The 14,732-nt window shown below is 46.2% G+C and overlaps 1 long non-coding RNA gene across 1 annotated transcript; it reads left to right on the top strand.

Moving 5' to 3' along the window:
• Window positions 1–9,228: 9,228 nt before the first annotated feature.
• Window positions 9,229–10,000, top strand: LOC131904641 (uncharacterized). The gene is made up of 2 exons (XR_009377788.1): window positions 9,229–9,447; window positions 9,862–10,000. It is a non-coding gene; the product is annotated as an uncharacterized LOC131904641 (long non-coding RNA).
• Window positions 10,001–14,732: the final 4,732 nt, after the last annotated feature.

The following is a 14,732-nucleotide window of genomic DNA, read 5'->3' on the forward strand; positions in this document are numbered from 1 at the left end:
TTGACACAGCCAAGGAGCTTTAACAAAATCCAACATCCTGTCACATTAAAAATCCTGAAGAAATGTGCAATAAAATGAATATATCTCAACATAATGAAGGCTCCATGTGACAAACGAATAACCAACATTATGTTAAATGAGGAGAAAATTACAGCATTTCCCCTAAAATTGTGGACAAGAAAAAGGGATGAACTTTTTGGAAGTCTTAGCTAGAGCAGTAAGACAAGAGGGGCAAAGAAGAGGGAATGAAATAGGAAAGGAAGAAATGAAAGTGTCTCTGTTTCCAGATGATACGATTCTATACCTAGGAGATCCTAAAGAAAGCGCCTAGGACTTACCCAGACTTTTTTAGAACTCTTGAAACTGGTAAGAACTTTTAGGAACATGGCAGGATACAAAATCAACACAAAAACCCAGCAGTTTTCCTATGTGCATACAAGTGTGTGTGTGTGTGTGTGTGTGTGTGTGTGTGTGTGTGTGTGAGAGAGAGAGAGAGAGAGAGAGAGAGAGAGAGAGAGAGAGAGAGAGAGAGAATTTTATTCACAGCAGCCTAAAGAATATCTTAGATTAAACCTAACCAGGAATGTGAAAAACCTTCACAATGAAAGCTTTCCAACACTGAAGAAAGAAATTGAGGAAGACACTAGAAGAAAGACTCCTTAGGCTCATAAATTGCAAGAATTAATACTGTGAAAATGGACGTCCTCCCCACACCAATCTGCAGATTCAATGAAATCCCAATCAAAATCCAGTACTTCTTCATAGGAATAGAAAAATCAGTATTTAAATCTTGTTGAAGCATAAAACATGAAGCATACCCAAGAAAGTTAAAGCAATTCTCAACAAAAAGATTATTCCTGGAGGTGTCAGCATACGACTTGAAGATATACTACAGAACTCTAGGAATAAGAAACAACACAGGAGGCCAGGTGGTGGTGCATGCCTTTAATCCCAGAACTTAGGAGGCAGAGGCAAGAGGATCTCTGTGAGTTCGAGGCCAGCCTGGTCTACAAAGTGAGTTCAAGGACAGTTAGAGCTGTTACACAGAGAAACCCAGTCTGGAAAAAACAAAACCAACCCACTCCCCTCACCCCCGAAAAAAAAAAGAAAAGAAATAGAAAAAAAAAATAGCACAGTGTAGATCAATGGAATAATCCAGAGGTCTAGAGACAAGACTGTGCAGCTGCAGCCACCTGTGATGTTGGACCAAGAACCCAAAACTACACATTGAAGAAAAGACAGTGTCTTCAACAGATGGTTCTGGGAAAATTGGATGTCTGCGAGCGAAAGAATGAAACTAGAATGATACTTCCCTCTCACCCTGCGTACAACTCAACTCCAAACACAACAAGGAAACAGCTGGAGGAAAGGCAGAGAGGACATGTCGAGACACAGGACTTTCTGACAAGGGCTCCAGTTGCTCAGCAAAGAAGGCGAATCGGGTGTCATGAAACCCAAAGGTTTTCATCCAGCACAGGAAACAGCCAATTGGGCGAGAGACTGCCTACAGAATGGGCGAAAACTCTCCGCTAACTACTCATCTGACAGAGGACCAGTGTTTGGAGTATGCAAAGAACTCAAGAAACTAAACTTCAAGAAAACAAACAACCCAATTAAAAAAAGAACAGGTTATAAAACTGTCTTCAAGAGAAGAAAGACAAACAACCAATAAAACATTTTAAAAGTGTTCAACATCATGAGCTCCTAGGGAAATGCACATTAAAACTGCTTGGAGCTTCCGTCTCTCCCAAGACAGAATGGCTGTCAAGGAAACAAGTGACGGGCTGGAGAGTTAGCTCAGCGGTCAAGAGCACCCCCAAGGCAGCACTCAGGCATCTGTAACTCCATTTCCAAGAGACCTGATGCCCTCTTCTGGCTTCTGTGGGTCCTGTATGCATGTGGGCACACATGCAGGCAAAACACTCATCCATGTAAAACAATAAATAAATCTTAAGAAGTGTTAAATGACAAGGAATACTGTCGAGGGAGATTATTAACCACTGTTGGTGGGAGTTGAAATTGGTGCAGCCATTATGGAAGTCATGTGGAGGTTCAAAAAAGCTACAAGTAGATCTACCACGTGATTCAGCTGTACAACTCCTGGACATATACCCAAAAGGATTCCGTATCTTACTATAGAGATACTTCCGCATCACGTTCTTTACTACTGTTCACAATACCTGGGAAGTGGTGTCAGCCTAGATCTACCTGGAGGATGGGAAGAAACTGGGGACCTCTTACTTTTTATTTCATTTATTTATTTCTTGTGTGTGCATGTAAGTGTGCACACACACACACACGTGTGTGTGTTTATAAACATGTACACAGGACCTGTGTGGAGGCTAGAGAACAATTTCCATGATTAGACTCTCAGCTTCCCCCACGTGGGTTCTGGACATGGAACCCAGTTACCGGGCTCGGTGGCAAGTGCCTGACCTGCTGAGTCCTCTGCTGGCCTTGAGTGGCTTCCTAAAAAGTTAAGCATACCTACCGATGTTTCAGAAGTTCTAATCCTAAGCACACACCCCAAAGGAACGAAAAGTTCCCTATACAGATTTGTACACGAGTGCCTCACGGAGACATCTTCCATAATTCTCCAAAACCAGAAAACAACAGCATCAACAAAAATGTCCTCCTCTGGTGAACGTGTGGTGTCGTATATTGGGACAACGGAATATTATTCAGTCTAAAGGGAATGAGCTGAGACATGGTATAATATGGCTAGATCTCAAACACAATACAAGATAAGTAATCCAGACACAAAAGCCTGCAGGCTCTATCACGTCTTTCAGAAGTGTCTATGAAAGGTTAATGAGCAAGTTCCAAAGCTGACTAGTCTTTGTCTAGGCCGGAAGGATGGAGTAGCTGAATGGGCAAAAGGGGACTTTCTGATGAGGTGGACATATTCTCAAATTACATTAGAAGAACAATTAAGGGACTTCGTAAAGTTACCCCCAACACACTAAAGCATATGGTTGTCATGAATTTTAAGGTATATAAATTATACCACACACACACACACACACACACACACACACACACATACACAAAAGGTGCTTAAAAAACCAATAGGCTCTCTCCCAAATACCTATGGTCTATGAGTGAGTGATTCAATAAATTAGGAAATATTTCAGAGTATTTAGGATGGTGCTCCAGGAAGATGTGATCGCGCAGCATCCTCTGTGTTTGACTCTGTGGACCTACGGCCAGCCATCTCACAGCTGACTGTCACACACAACTTACCCTCAGTTTCCAGCTGCTTCGGAGGCTCTGAATTTTTTTTAAATGTATTTATTTTTATTTTTTTGTGTACAAATGTTTTGCCTGCATGTATGTATGTGTTCCACGTGCATGCCCAGGGCCCACGGAGGTCAGAAAAGGGCGTCCAGTCCCCTGGAACTGAAGCTATGGACGGCTATGCGTCACCATCGTCGGGGTTCTGCAATGGTACCTCTGTGCTCTGCAAGAGCGAAAGTGCTCTTAATGGCCCAGCCGTTGCTCCAGCCTCTAATTCCCTTTGAACCACCGCCCGACTGTTCCTCTCTGGGCCCAGCCTATTTTACCATCAGCTTTCTTAGCAGTCAGAAAGGACCGTCCACCATTCCCTCTGACTCATCTGCTTTCTTTTCCACGTGGCAGGAGAAGAAAAGAGTTTTCAGTCACATCACATGTCTCTGTGTCAGCAATTCAATTGTTCCCTTAGCAACCACCGCTTTTACTGCGGGCTTTCTGAGATACGCTGCTCTCTCAAAGAGCTTAGATCACAAAACAGCTTGGTCCGTGCCAGAAGCTGCTTCCTAAAAAGGCCAGTATCCTTTCAAGAGCAAATTATTTTTAAACAATATTCAAAGAGAGCACAGTATTTTTAGGCAAAGGTGGCAATGGGGACGACAGGGAGGAGGAACGCCTCTGAGGTGCGGCCCAGCTTCACTAAGATGCGCATTCACTGCTCTCCTCCTTTCCCTTTTCCTTTATGGGTCACAGGGGAAATCAGGAGAAGAGGGGAGGGGAATGGCATAATGCAAAGCCGGCAGTTCTGCACATGGAGGGGCTGAGGCATTATCTGTGCACACGAAGCATACAGATTTACCATTTTCTCATCTGATTGTTTGCGGAGCATTCTGCCCTTCACAGAACAGCCATCCCTCCGTACTCAACTGAGAATTCATCCTGGGAGTCCCTTCTCCCAGATATCAAGATGTGTGCCTGCTAAGTCCTTTTCTTAAAATAGCACAGTTTACAGGGAACCTATGCAAATCTCCTGTCTGATTTAAATCAGCTCTAGATTACAGACAATGCCTTAAACGATGTAAATGTGGCACAAAGACTCCCTGTCCTGTATTGTTTAGGAAATACTAAAAAGAAAAAAAGCTTATCCTGTGTTCAGCACATCCACATCTCTTCAAATTTCCAAATATTTCCAGTCTGCAGCTGGTTGGATCTGCACATGGAGAACCCACAGATGTGGGGGTCAACTATCCTTTTATATCTGCTGAAGCATAGTTTTCTTTATTATTCCACAACGGTATTTTTCCAAGAGGATTTGTGACTCCTTTCTTTAGACAAAAAAAAAAAAAAAAAAAAGATGTAGATTTGTAGATTTTATGTTTCCCACTATCTGAGAAGCCAGGACATCTCACAGTGTAGGGACCGTGTGAAAGCTCCCAACGAAACGTTTCCAAACACAGGGAGAAAGCTTTGGTGTTTATAATAATCCCACTTCCCCATCCGTCTCTAGGAATTAAATCTCTCAGTAACAGCTTGATAGCTGCTTTTGATAGGAACGATGAAGCGTCTTTTAATTATTGTTCGAGGACCTGGTGCTTTTCAGTGTGTCAGAGCACTCACTCCAGATGATTGAGATCTGATGTCTGTACTGAATCTCAGCTTAATCTGAACTCTGTGGGCTAGGGGTCGGGAGTCACTTACAAGACATTGATGCCTGCTTTATTTCATCAAAAATATGTGTTTAGAAACTCTTTTGATTTCAATCTTAACTTTAAATCAACTCTGTTTCTAGTTCAGTTAAGAGTTCCTTGAGGTTATCGCAAACTAAGAAAATGACCACATTAAATTAAAAAAAAAATGGTTATGCAAGCCAGGCATAGTGGCTGGTGTGCACCTTTAATCCTAGCACCCGGGAAGCTGAGGAAGGTGGAGCTCTGTAAGTTCAGGGCCAGCCTGGGCTACATACAAAGTTAGAAAGACCTCGTCTCAAAAAAAAAGGGGGGGGGTTATTCAAGAACTATTGACTCAGTGGGCTTGTATTCTATAAGATTCAAGAATACTGGTGTGTAAGGATTGTCCCCGGATTAGCCCTTCAAGGTATTTCAGAGGACTGTGTTTGAGGTCAGTCAGCCCCTTGGGCCTTTCCAGCACTGCATTAACAAGAATGAAACTTTCGAAATGAAGCCCTCTTCGTGACAGAGGCACCGAGCCCAGGTGTGACCACAACCTAATTTCCCCCCACACAGAGGGATGGAGGTAATTACACCTTGGTTCAGAAGGGGTAAAAGGAGTCCTAACAACCTGACTTTTTCTTTAGGGAACATACAATACTTCCTATTATGACAAAGGAATGCCTGTCTGCCTAACTCTTTCATTCTTTTTGTTTGTTTGTTTTGTTTTGTTTTGTTTTGTTTTGTTGGTTTTTCGAGACAGGGTTTCTCTGTGTAGCTTTGCGCCTTTCCTGGAACTCACTTGGTAGCCCAGGCTGGCCTCGAACTCACAGAGATCCACCTGGCTCTGCCTCCTGAGTGCTGGGATTAAAGGCGTGTGCCACCACCGCCCGGCAACTCTTTCATTCTTAGTAGGACTCCTTGCTTGTAGGTGAATGCTGGCACACTCGTGGTGCCGACTAAGCTGCTAGGCAGTGACTTTCTCTCCTTCACATCTCTCAGCACATTTCTTTATCCGCAAAGAGGTGGGATTTTCATCGTCCAAGGCCCTCCGAAGGCTACGATCTGTTTGATCAACTTCCTGCTGTCGTCTGTAACTCTGTTGTTTTCAGCTTGCTTGCCGCAGCTGCCCACATTTTCCTGGGTTCCTTCTCTCTCTGGGAATCCAGCAGCTCTCACATCCAGCAGTCATACACTCTGCCTCACATTGCTCTTTCTTCTCACCACTAGCAAAGTCACAGACAGAGGCTAAGAGACTGTGAAAAAAATCTATATACTGGCCCATACATGGTAAAGAATGCATATGTGAAAGAATGTGTTCTGGGAAAGACTAAAAGGTCTGAGGGGCAGACCTTCCTGCCCTGGGTCTCACCAAGGGGCTCTATCAGCAGGAAATGACCTGGTGCACATCCAGGTGTCATGTTTCCAGCTGTGGAAGCCTTGCCTGCCACCAGCCGCACTTTCTAGGTTATCCAATACCCAGCTGAATGCCCCTTAATTATCAGCAACTTTTATACAGAGTTACAAAGCAATTCAGCAAACTACAAATTTCCCTCCCATTCTAGTCACACATACATCCCCAGTCCCATCCCTACAAACACTGAGTCTTCCCCTCAGCCCACAGCCCAGGTAGACTCAAGGTGGAAAAGGGTTTGAAGCCTTGCTCAGGATTTGGACAGTAGAGCTGCTCAGCCTCACCCTGCAGAAGCTGAGGGCTGGTGTAAGTGGGGCTTTCTTTGTCTGGACCTTAATCAGCTGTGTTCCATCAGCCACTATCCAAATAACCATTCAGAGACTTAGTATTAATTATAAATGCTTGGCCAATAGCTCAGGCTTATTACTAACTAGCTCTGCAGAAGCCTGCAGACAACCTGAAGAAGCCAAGGACTGGTGATACCCCACACAAGCAGAAGACTGGTAATACACCATATAAGCACAGGGCTGGTGATACCTCACATAAGCAGAGGGGTGATGACATCCCATACAAGCAGAAGGCTGGTGACAAGGGACAGATGGCAGGATGTGGTGGATCAACAGCCCCACTGTCCAACAGTGACAGGCTCATAGAAGACATACCTTTCTGTTTTGGAGAGTGGGGCCTCATATGTCTGAGATGTCAGCAGCATTGGCACTATCACACCCCAGTGACACCTGTTCAGAGCTTCCCTCTCTCCTGAATCACTGCAGTAGCTCCTGGCTGAAATTCAGGCTTCCCCTTGCCTCCCACATCCCTCATATTGCTCTGTGACAGCCAAGGGGATCCTTTTAAATGTAATAGATTCAGATGTAAAATTTCTCAACTCTGCAGTGGCTTTCTGTATGAGTCCAGGTAAAAGGCAAAGCCGGCTGGACACAACCTCCTCACCTGCTTCCCCCTCTGGTCACTTTTCTCTAGTTCCTGGGCCTTCACTAAGTCCTCTAGGATGTAAGTTCTTGGAAATCTGGATGCTTTCTGCTCCCTTAATTGAACAAGGTCCTGGAGATCGCTTACTCTGAGAACTCATGAAGTCCAGTTCAGAACAACAGCCTGGAGTCCATCCAGATGGGGCTAAACCTGGAAAGCTCTCACTAACTTGTTGGTCTCTAGGTAGAACTCTGATTCCTTCTCCCTCTACGTCCTGGCTTTCCTGCTTCTCTGGATGACAAAATATTTTCTGACCACACTATAGCTTGAACTCATTTATTCAGTTACGCATTTTTCTGTATAGAATGCACCAGGCAATAGTTTAGGTGTTTCAGCTGCATCCGTGAACAAAGTGGAGAGACCCACCTTCCTGGAGCTGGAAAGAGAGGGGAGGGCCTGTAGACATCACAAGTAAGCACATGTGGCATGTAGATTACCAGGGTTTGGGAGAAAGTAGAGTAGGAGAAAGGGAGATTGGAAATGTGGGGACAGGGAAGTGCCATGGTAAACAAAGGCTAGTGTTGACTCTAGTGATGAGAAATCTGAGGAAAGACGTCCAGTTGCCACAGGCATAGACTCAACTCAGCACCCTGCTTCTAAATCCATGCAGGAGAAATCTGATGGGTCCAGGTTATCCCAGGTGTTCTCCCTCGGGCCAGTCACTAGTTATTAGGGCAAGCTATGGACATACAAAATTAACATGACTGCTCCAGGCCCAGCCCTGCAGGTGGACTGGGAAGGCCAAGGCCGGTCCTGAAGAAGAAGCGGGAAATACCTGACCAAGACTGGTTTTGCCACTAGTGTCTGTGAAGATTGAAAGTTGGTTTTGTTTTAATTTATAAGCCATATTCCAAGTGGTCAGTGCTCACCTAGCACCCTTACACACACACACACACACACACACACACACACACACACACACACCAGGCCAGGTTCATGGGAAGGTGTGCTGCTAATTCCTGCTGAATTGCAGAAGAGAGGACAGAGGTTGCAGTCTTCTGTATCAGGAAGAAACTTGCTGAACATGAATTGACTCATAATAAAATGATATCCTATATTCCAACTCAGGCTTGTTTGTGCCTCAGGTGCAAACATCTCAACCCATACTTTGCTCTTGTCTCTGGAGGACACATCCCAGCCCACAGCTTGTTCCTTCTCCAGGTGACCACGACCTGACCAACACACTTGCTTCCTCCCCTGGAAGACTACAACCAAACCCACAGGCTTGCCCTGCCTCTGGGAGATGAATTGCCCACCGAAGGGCAAACAGACTCACTTCTCATCTCCACCTAAAGGATTTGATTGAATGAACAAAACATCACAGAGAATGAAAGGATCACGAGAGGGTAGTGCCCAAGGCATGGGAGATGATACAAAAGGCAGAGGCCGTGGGATACAGTTCATTTCTTCCTGAGGGAAACAAAAATGGAACTGTGGACCAGCCAAATGGTTCAGGTCACCAAGTGCGACTACCTGAGTTAGAGCCGTGGAACCCAGCACAGAGAAGAGAGAACCGATCCCACATGGCTTCCAACCTGAACACACACACTATGTTCTTGGGCTTGGGTATGCCAACACTGACACACACAGACACACACACAATTTTTAAAAGATACTTTCATTAATTTTTGAGAATTTTACACAATGTGTTTTGATCATCCCCTCCCTCAAGCTCCTTCTAGTCTTTCCTAACCTCCTCCTTCCTAACCACCTAACTTCATTTCTTTTTTTTTTAAACTCATCAAGTCCAATTTGTGATTTAAAAAACAATGGGAAATTTGACGAATGTGGAGTCCTCTGACGCATAAAAGAGGAAGCCTTGGATTCTGAGCCCAGAAGACCAGCTGCAAGGCCCCACAGACAACCTATGCCCTCACAACCTTGCTGAATTGTTAGTGTTTAAAAAGGAGACAATAATATGTATAAATGTGTAATTGTAGAAATACTAACCCCCTGTGATGAGAACAGCAATGAAAGAATGTTCTAGAGTTTCAGGTAGTTTCTCTAGAACTGTAAGATCACAATGAGCTTTAGGCCGACCTTTGAGTTCAGGAATTGGCCCGCTACCCACTGGGCCAGTTCTGTGGCTGGAGGGAACGGAAGCCCTGATGAGTGGAAATCACGTGGACAGCATCGGGCAGAGAGGTGAGGGAGACAGAGGAACTAAAAGTTTCATTGGTCATGGCCAGGAGGGGAAACAGAGCACATTTGGGGCTCTCAGTTCCTGGGGTCTTTCGATGGGGGCTGTCAAAGCCATCCTAGCCTGGTGAATAAACAAAAAGAAAGTCCCAATCTTGCCTGCATCAATACAAAGGAGCCGGAGACTAGAGGGCACTTCTCCATAGACAGGAGAGGCCTTGTCCCCCAGGTCACCTTTGATCATCAGCCCTCTCTTGCAAGCAATTAATGCATAATCGCCAGCAAACCTGAGTGTTTGCAAGAGTCAAAACCAGGAAAATGTTTTCTGATTTGCCTTTGAGTCTCAAGAGAATTCCAGCACCGACTAGCCCACAGACCTTGCTATAATTGCCTGTGCTTCTCTTTCATGGTTTGCGATAGATCCTTCAGAAACGGCCTCGCCCACGCTCTCCTCCGACTGTGAGGACCACACAGCTGGGACCTCAAAAGCATCTTGGAGAATCCCGAGGCCATGAGAGGCTGGTCTATAAAGATGGAGGATCTCGGTTTTGTAAACACAGTTGAAATATGTCCCTGTGGGTTTTTTGGAGTTGGGGGTGGGGAAGCCTCACAGATGCATATATTGCACATAAAGAGCCCCTAGAGTCTGGTTCTCAACATGGGGGTCATGGCCTCTCGGGGGAATCGCATATCAACATCCTGCATATTAGATATTTACATTATGATTCAGAACAGTAGCAAAATTACAATTATGAAGTAACAACGAAATAATTTTATGATTGGGGTCAGCACAACATGAGGAACTATATTAAAGGGTCACAGCTTTCGAAAGGTTGAGAACCACTCTCTAGAGAGTCTTTTCTGACACATATCCCAAGGTCCTGACTTCAGCAAGCTTATGGTAAGTCCAGTCCCTGTGCCTGCCCATGACAGATCAAAAAGGTTGCTGCAGGGTCAAATGGTACACTCCTTCATCCTTAAAAAAATTTTAGTTTATGCTGCTTTGTTGAGCAAAGTTTTGTCTGTGCCCCATGTCTGCCTAGATGTGAAATGAAGCTCTAATCTTTGGTGTTTCTTAATAACCCTAGTAACATTTTAATTGTTCTGCACTTTCGTTTTTTAAAAAGAATTTGATTTTTTATTGTATTTATCTATATTGTATGTGCACTCATGCATGTGTGGAGGTCAGAGGACATGAGTGAGCAGCTTCCCTCCTTCCACCTTGTGGGTTCTGAGGACTGAGCTCAGGTGAGCAGGCTTGGCTGTGTGTGCCTTTTCTGAGCCATCCCCAGAACCCCATCGTTTTTAAAGAGCATTTTTTCCTGGTTTGGGCCTCCTCCTGGGATTTGGGCTTAATTTTGCCATTGTAACATCTGTTTCTATCAAAGAAGTGAAACAATCACAGCCATTTATTTACTTATTTATTTAAAAATTTCTTTTTATGTATTCTTTGTGTCTTTTACATAATGCATCTCGATCCCATTCATTTCCTCATCCCTTCATATCTGCACTCTGCCCTTGCAACATCCCCCCCCAAAAAAAATAAAATAAAATTTAAGAGAAAAAGAAGAAGAAAATGAACAATTTCATCATGGAAGCTGTAGTAGGACTCAGAGAGTCACGCTGTAAACCCTTTTGTCCATATACCTTTACTTGGAAGTAAGTGTTCATTGCAGAGAGTCATTGGTCAGGTTCCAGGCATCTGGTTTCTGCTACACTATAGATGCTGGGCCCTCACTGAGGCTCCTGTTAGTTATTCTGCTGTTGCCCTGTGTCTTGGAGATTCTGCAGCTTTGGGTCTGCAGGATCAGCCCCTTCATGTGCTCCAGCAGATCATAGATGTGGTGGATGTTGGGGTGGGCCAACACATAACCCTGGTTCAGGCCTGGGTAGTTGAGAGGCTGGTCAGCCTGCAGGTTCTCCCCTGTCTTCACCACCAGGGTGAGCTCTCCAACATTGTCCTGGCTAGTTCACCCCTTGCAGGGATGAGCAAGGGGCGGGGCCAGTTCTGCTTTCCTGCCCTCAGGGATGGCTCTCCCACACCTGCACCATCAGGGCCAGCTCTACTGTGTGGCCTAGGCAAGGTACAGGGGCTACTCTCCCTAGTGCTGTGGCTGGTGAGGGGCAGGGACAGCTCTCGCACCCTATGACCTCAGGCCAAGCTCTTCCATCAGCCTCAGGCATAGAGGGGTGGGTGGGTAGGGCATCTCTCCCCGACCCACGCAGCTGGTAAGGGGGAGGGTCAGCTCCCTTGCCAGCTGGAGATGGTAGGGGCGAGAGGAGAGGACATCGTTCCCTCGCTCCCACCACCAAACCGAGGCGGTACCAACTATGACCCTTTCTCACCCTCAGGGCTGGCTTACCTGTGCCCCTGTCTACAGGGTCAACTCTACTGTACTGCCCAGACGAGGTCCGGGGCCTGTTCTCCCGAGTGCTGCAGCTGGTGAGGGGTTGGGTCAGATACCCGACCTGCTGCAGATGGCGAGGGGTGAAGGGAGGAGGGCATCTTTCCCTCACCCATGCCATCACATGGCAAACGAGAGGGGCACAACCTGTTCTCCCATTCTCACGCCCTCAGGGCCACGCCCCTGCAAACAGGGTCAGCTCTATTGTGCTGCCCAGGTGAGGTGTAGGATCCTCTCTCCTGAGTGCTTCAGCAGATGAGAGGCAGGACCAGTTCTCCCTAATATTGCAGCCAGTGAGGGGCGGGGCCTACTCTGTACAACCCTATCCTCTTGGCCATTGGTGGTATCAGGAGCCATGGACATCAGCACAGACCAGGGCTGCCTCGGGGTCATGAACCCAGTCATGGGCCCCAGCAGCAGCCCAGTCCCCAGACATTACCATCGCCCTAGGTGACAATCAAGCCATCGACCTCGGCCCACTCCTCCCCTTATTCACTTCTTCAGATATGCCTCTGTCTACAGGCCGTGAACCATTCTGTCTCTCTTCCATACTACATCACACATTTGTTCACCGGCCTATCTGCCCGGTGCCACAAGGTGCTGGGTGGTCCAGTGTTTTCTCGTTGGAGCCTGGGGGCTTTAATCCAAGGTCTGCGTGTAAGTCTCCTTGTCCTGCTCAGTCTGTCAGGGCATTCAGCATGACCATGCTTCTTCATCACAAGGAGATCCTAAGATCTTCTTCATCACAACTGCCGGACTGGGGTGCGGATTGTGGAGGGTTGGGGATCCTGGTTGGAGCTGAGTAGTTGTTGGAGTCCTCTCATGGGCCAGGGCTAGAAATCTTGGACTGCATTTAGTTGAGTCCTGCCTGCCCCAGTGCATGGTGTGGGGCAGAGCTGTTGCTGGAGACAGCCCTTTCTTCTTAAACCATGTGTCTTGTATTTCCCAGAGACCTTTCTGAGCTCCTAAGAGGACAGCAAGAACAAGGAACCCATCAGGCAGTGCATCCATCCAGGAGCAACAAGGAGCAGGCAACACAGGGAGCCAATGCCACCGGGGGGAGACCCTGGGGAACCCTGACCCCATTCCTGACACCACTGGGGAGACAGTGCCAGCACTGAGTAACATTTTTTTTCTCTCTTGAATGACTTCAACGGGTTCTAAGGAAGCAGCAACTGAATATTCAAAGAATGTATAGGAATTATGAAAACAATACGCACTTACTTTCTCAAGGCTGTTTTTCTTTGTATGCATATGACAAGTGTGTGGATGTGTATGAGCGTTCTAACGTTGTTGGGCACACATGTTGATGTCAGGTGTCTCCCTAGATTCCTCCCTGTTCTTTCAATAAACCTGCTTGCTGATTCTGGCTCTTCTATCTAGGTAGCTTACCCGGGGTGTACCCTGTCTCTGCCTCCCAACTATTGGAATCACAGGTGACCACCACACTTATCCATCTCTTACCTGGGTGCTGGGGCCCGAACACTGGTCCCTGCACTTGGGCAGGAAGTACTGTCCCCACGGAGTCATTTACCCCAACCCCTCAGGGCTATGGTATATGTGGTGTTGGGCCTGGTGCTGGGAGGAAAAGCTCTTGAGCCATGTAACCTTGCGTTTAAATCTGACCCCTGACACTTAGTATATAGACTACATGTGCCCAAAGCCTCGGCTTTTTTGAGGAACAGGGACAGTGATTTTTCACCTTACTGGGAGAGTTAGTACCATTCTGTTAAATCTAGGTAGAAACATCCACTAACCTAAAGCTTGGCTTATTGTAAGAGGCCAGGTGTGGTATTTGTAGCTTCTCTTGACACTTAACAAAAACACAGACGTGAAAGTAGTAAGAAAAACGGAGTGATTTGGAGAGGCCTATTAAGATACTTTCCTCAGAGCCACAGAAGCCGGTTCACAGGGTAGGCATAGAGATCGACAAAATGCAGTTGTCAGTGTTGGCTGGCCATTCCTCCCACTCCCCTTCCTGCTCACTTTTTACTACGGAGACAAAATAAGGAGTTGTTTACCAGCCTTGCAGGCATCAGTGGCTTCTATCAGGTGGAGGTGTGGACAGGGATCTTTCCTGATAATGATGTGGCTCGGCCATGCTTCTTCCCTTCGTTTGTCTGGAAAGATGTGTGCGGCTGACACAGCTGTATTGTAGCCATGAAGAAATAAGCCGCTGTGGCTAAGATGTCAGGAGAAATCTTAGGTTCGTACTGCATGCAGAGCTGCTGTGCTAGCCCAGGCTGCTACATTCAGATTTCTAAGTTTTATAAGGAAGCACGTTGCTTTTTTTTGAGACTTAAGATGTGTTTTTAGTGGTTTACTGCTGAAAAAAAAATCATCCATCTAAGACTGAGCTTTGTGCTAGGTTTCTAAAACGTTTTGCTCATTGGGCAGAAAAAAAATTAGTTTGACCACCTCTCTCAAGAGCATAAGTGTGCAACCATTGGAACAATTCTAAATATTGTAGTTAATGAACATATCCTATGAGTGCATGGGATATGCATGATGTTCACATGTTAGTTTACGAAAGGTGGGGGGTTTGCCTCATATTACGTTCTTGGCCATCAATGTACACATAGACATCACAACCCAATGGGCTCCAGCCTCGGGGAATCTGGCTCCCCAATCCTCCAGTAAGGTCAACATATCACGTGAGATGACAGCTGCCCTGGTCTCTGTGAGCCACCCGGAGCCGCTTGAAGCCACACTTACCAGAGACCCACACTCGGCAGCAACGCCTGTCTTCCAGGTAACCGGCTCCTCCAAAAACACAGGCTTGAAAGGGACCAAAATCTTTACGGGCAGTTTGGCCTCACTCTACCATTTTAATTCGACATAATCACTGCATATAACCATAGCAGGTTATACAGCCCCATAAAACAC

This window comes from Peromyscus eremicus, chromosome 2 (genome assembly GCF_949786415.1).
Source record: "Peromyscus eremicus chromosome 2, PerEre_H2_v1, whole genome shotgun sequence".
Taxonomy (NCBI): domain Eukaryota; kingdom Metazoa; phylum Chordata; class Mammalia; order Rodentia; family Cricetidae; genus Peromyscus; species Peromyscus eremicus.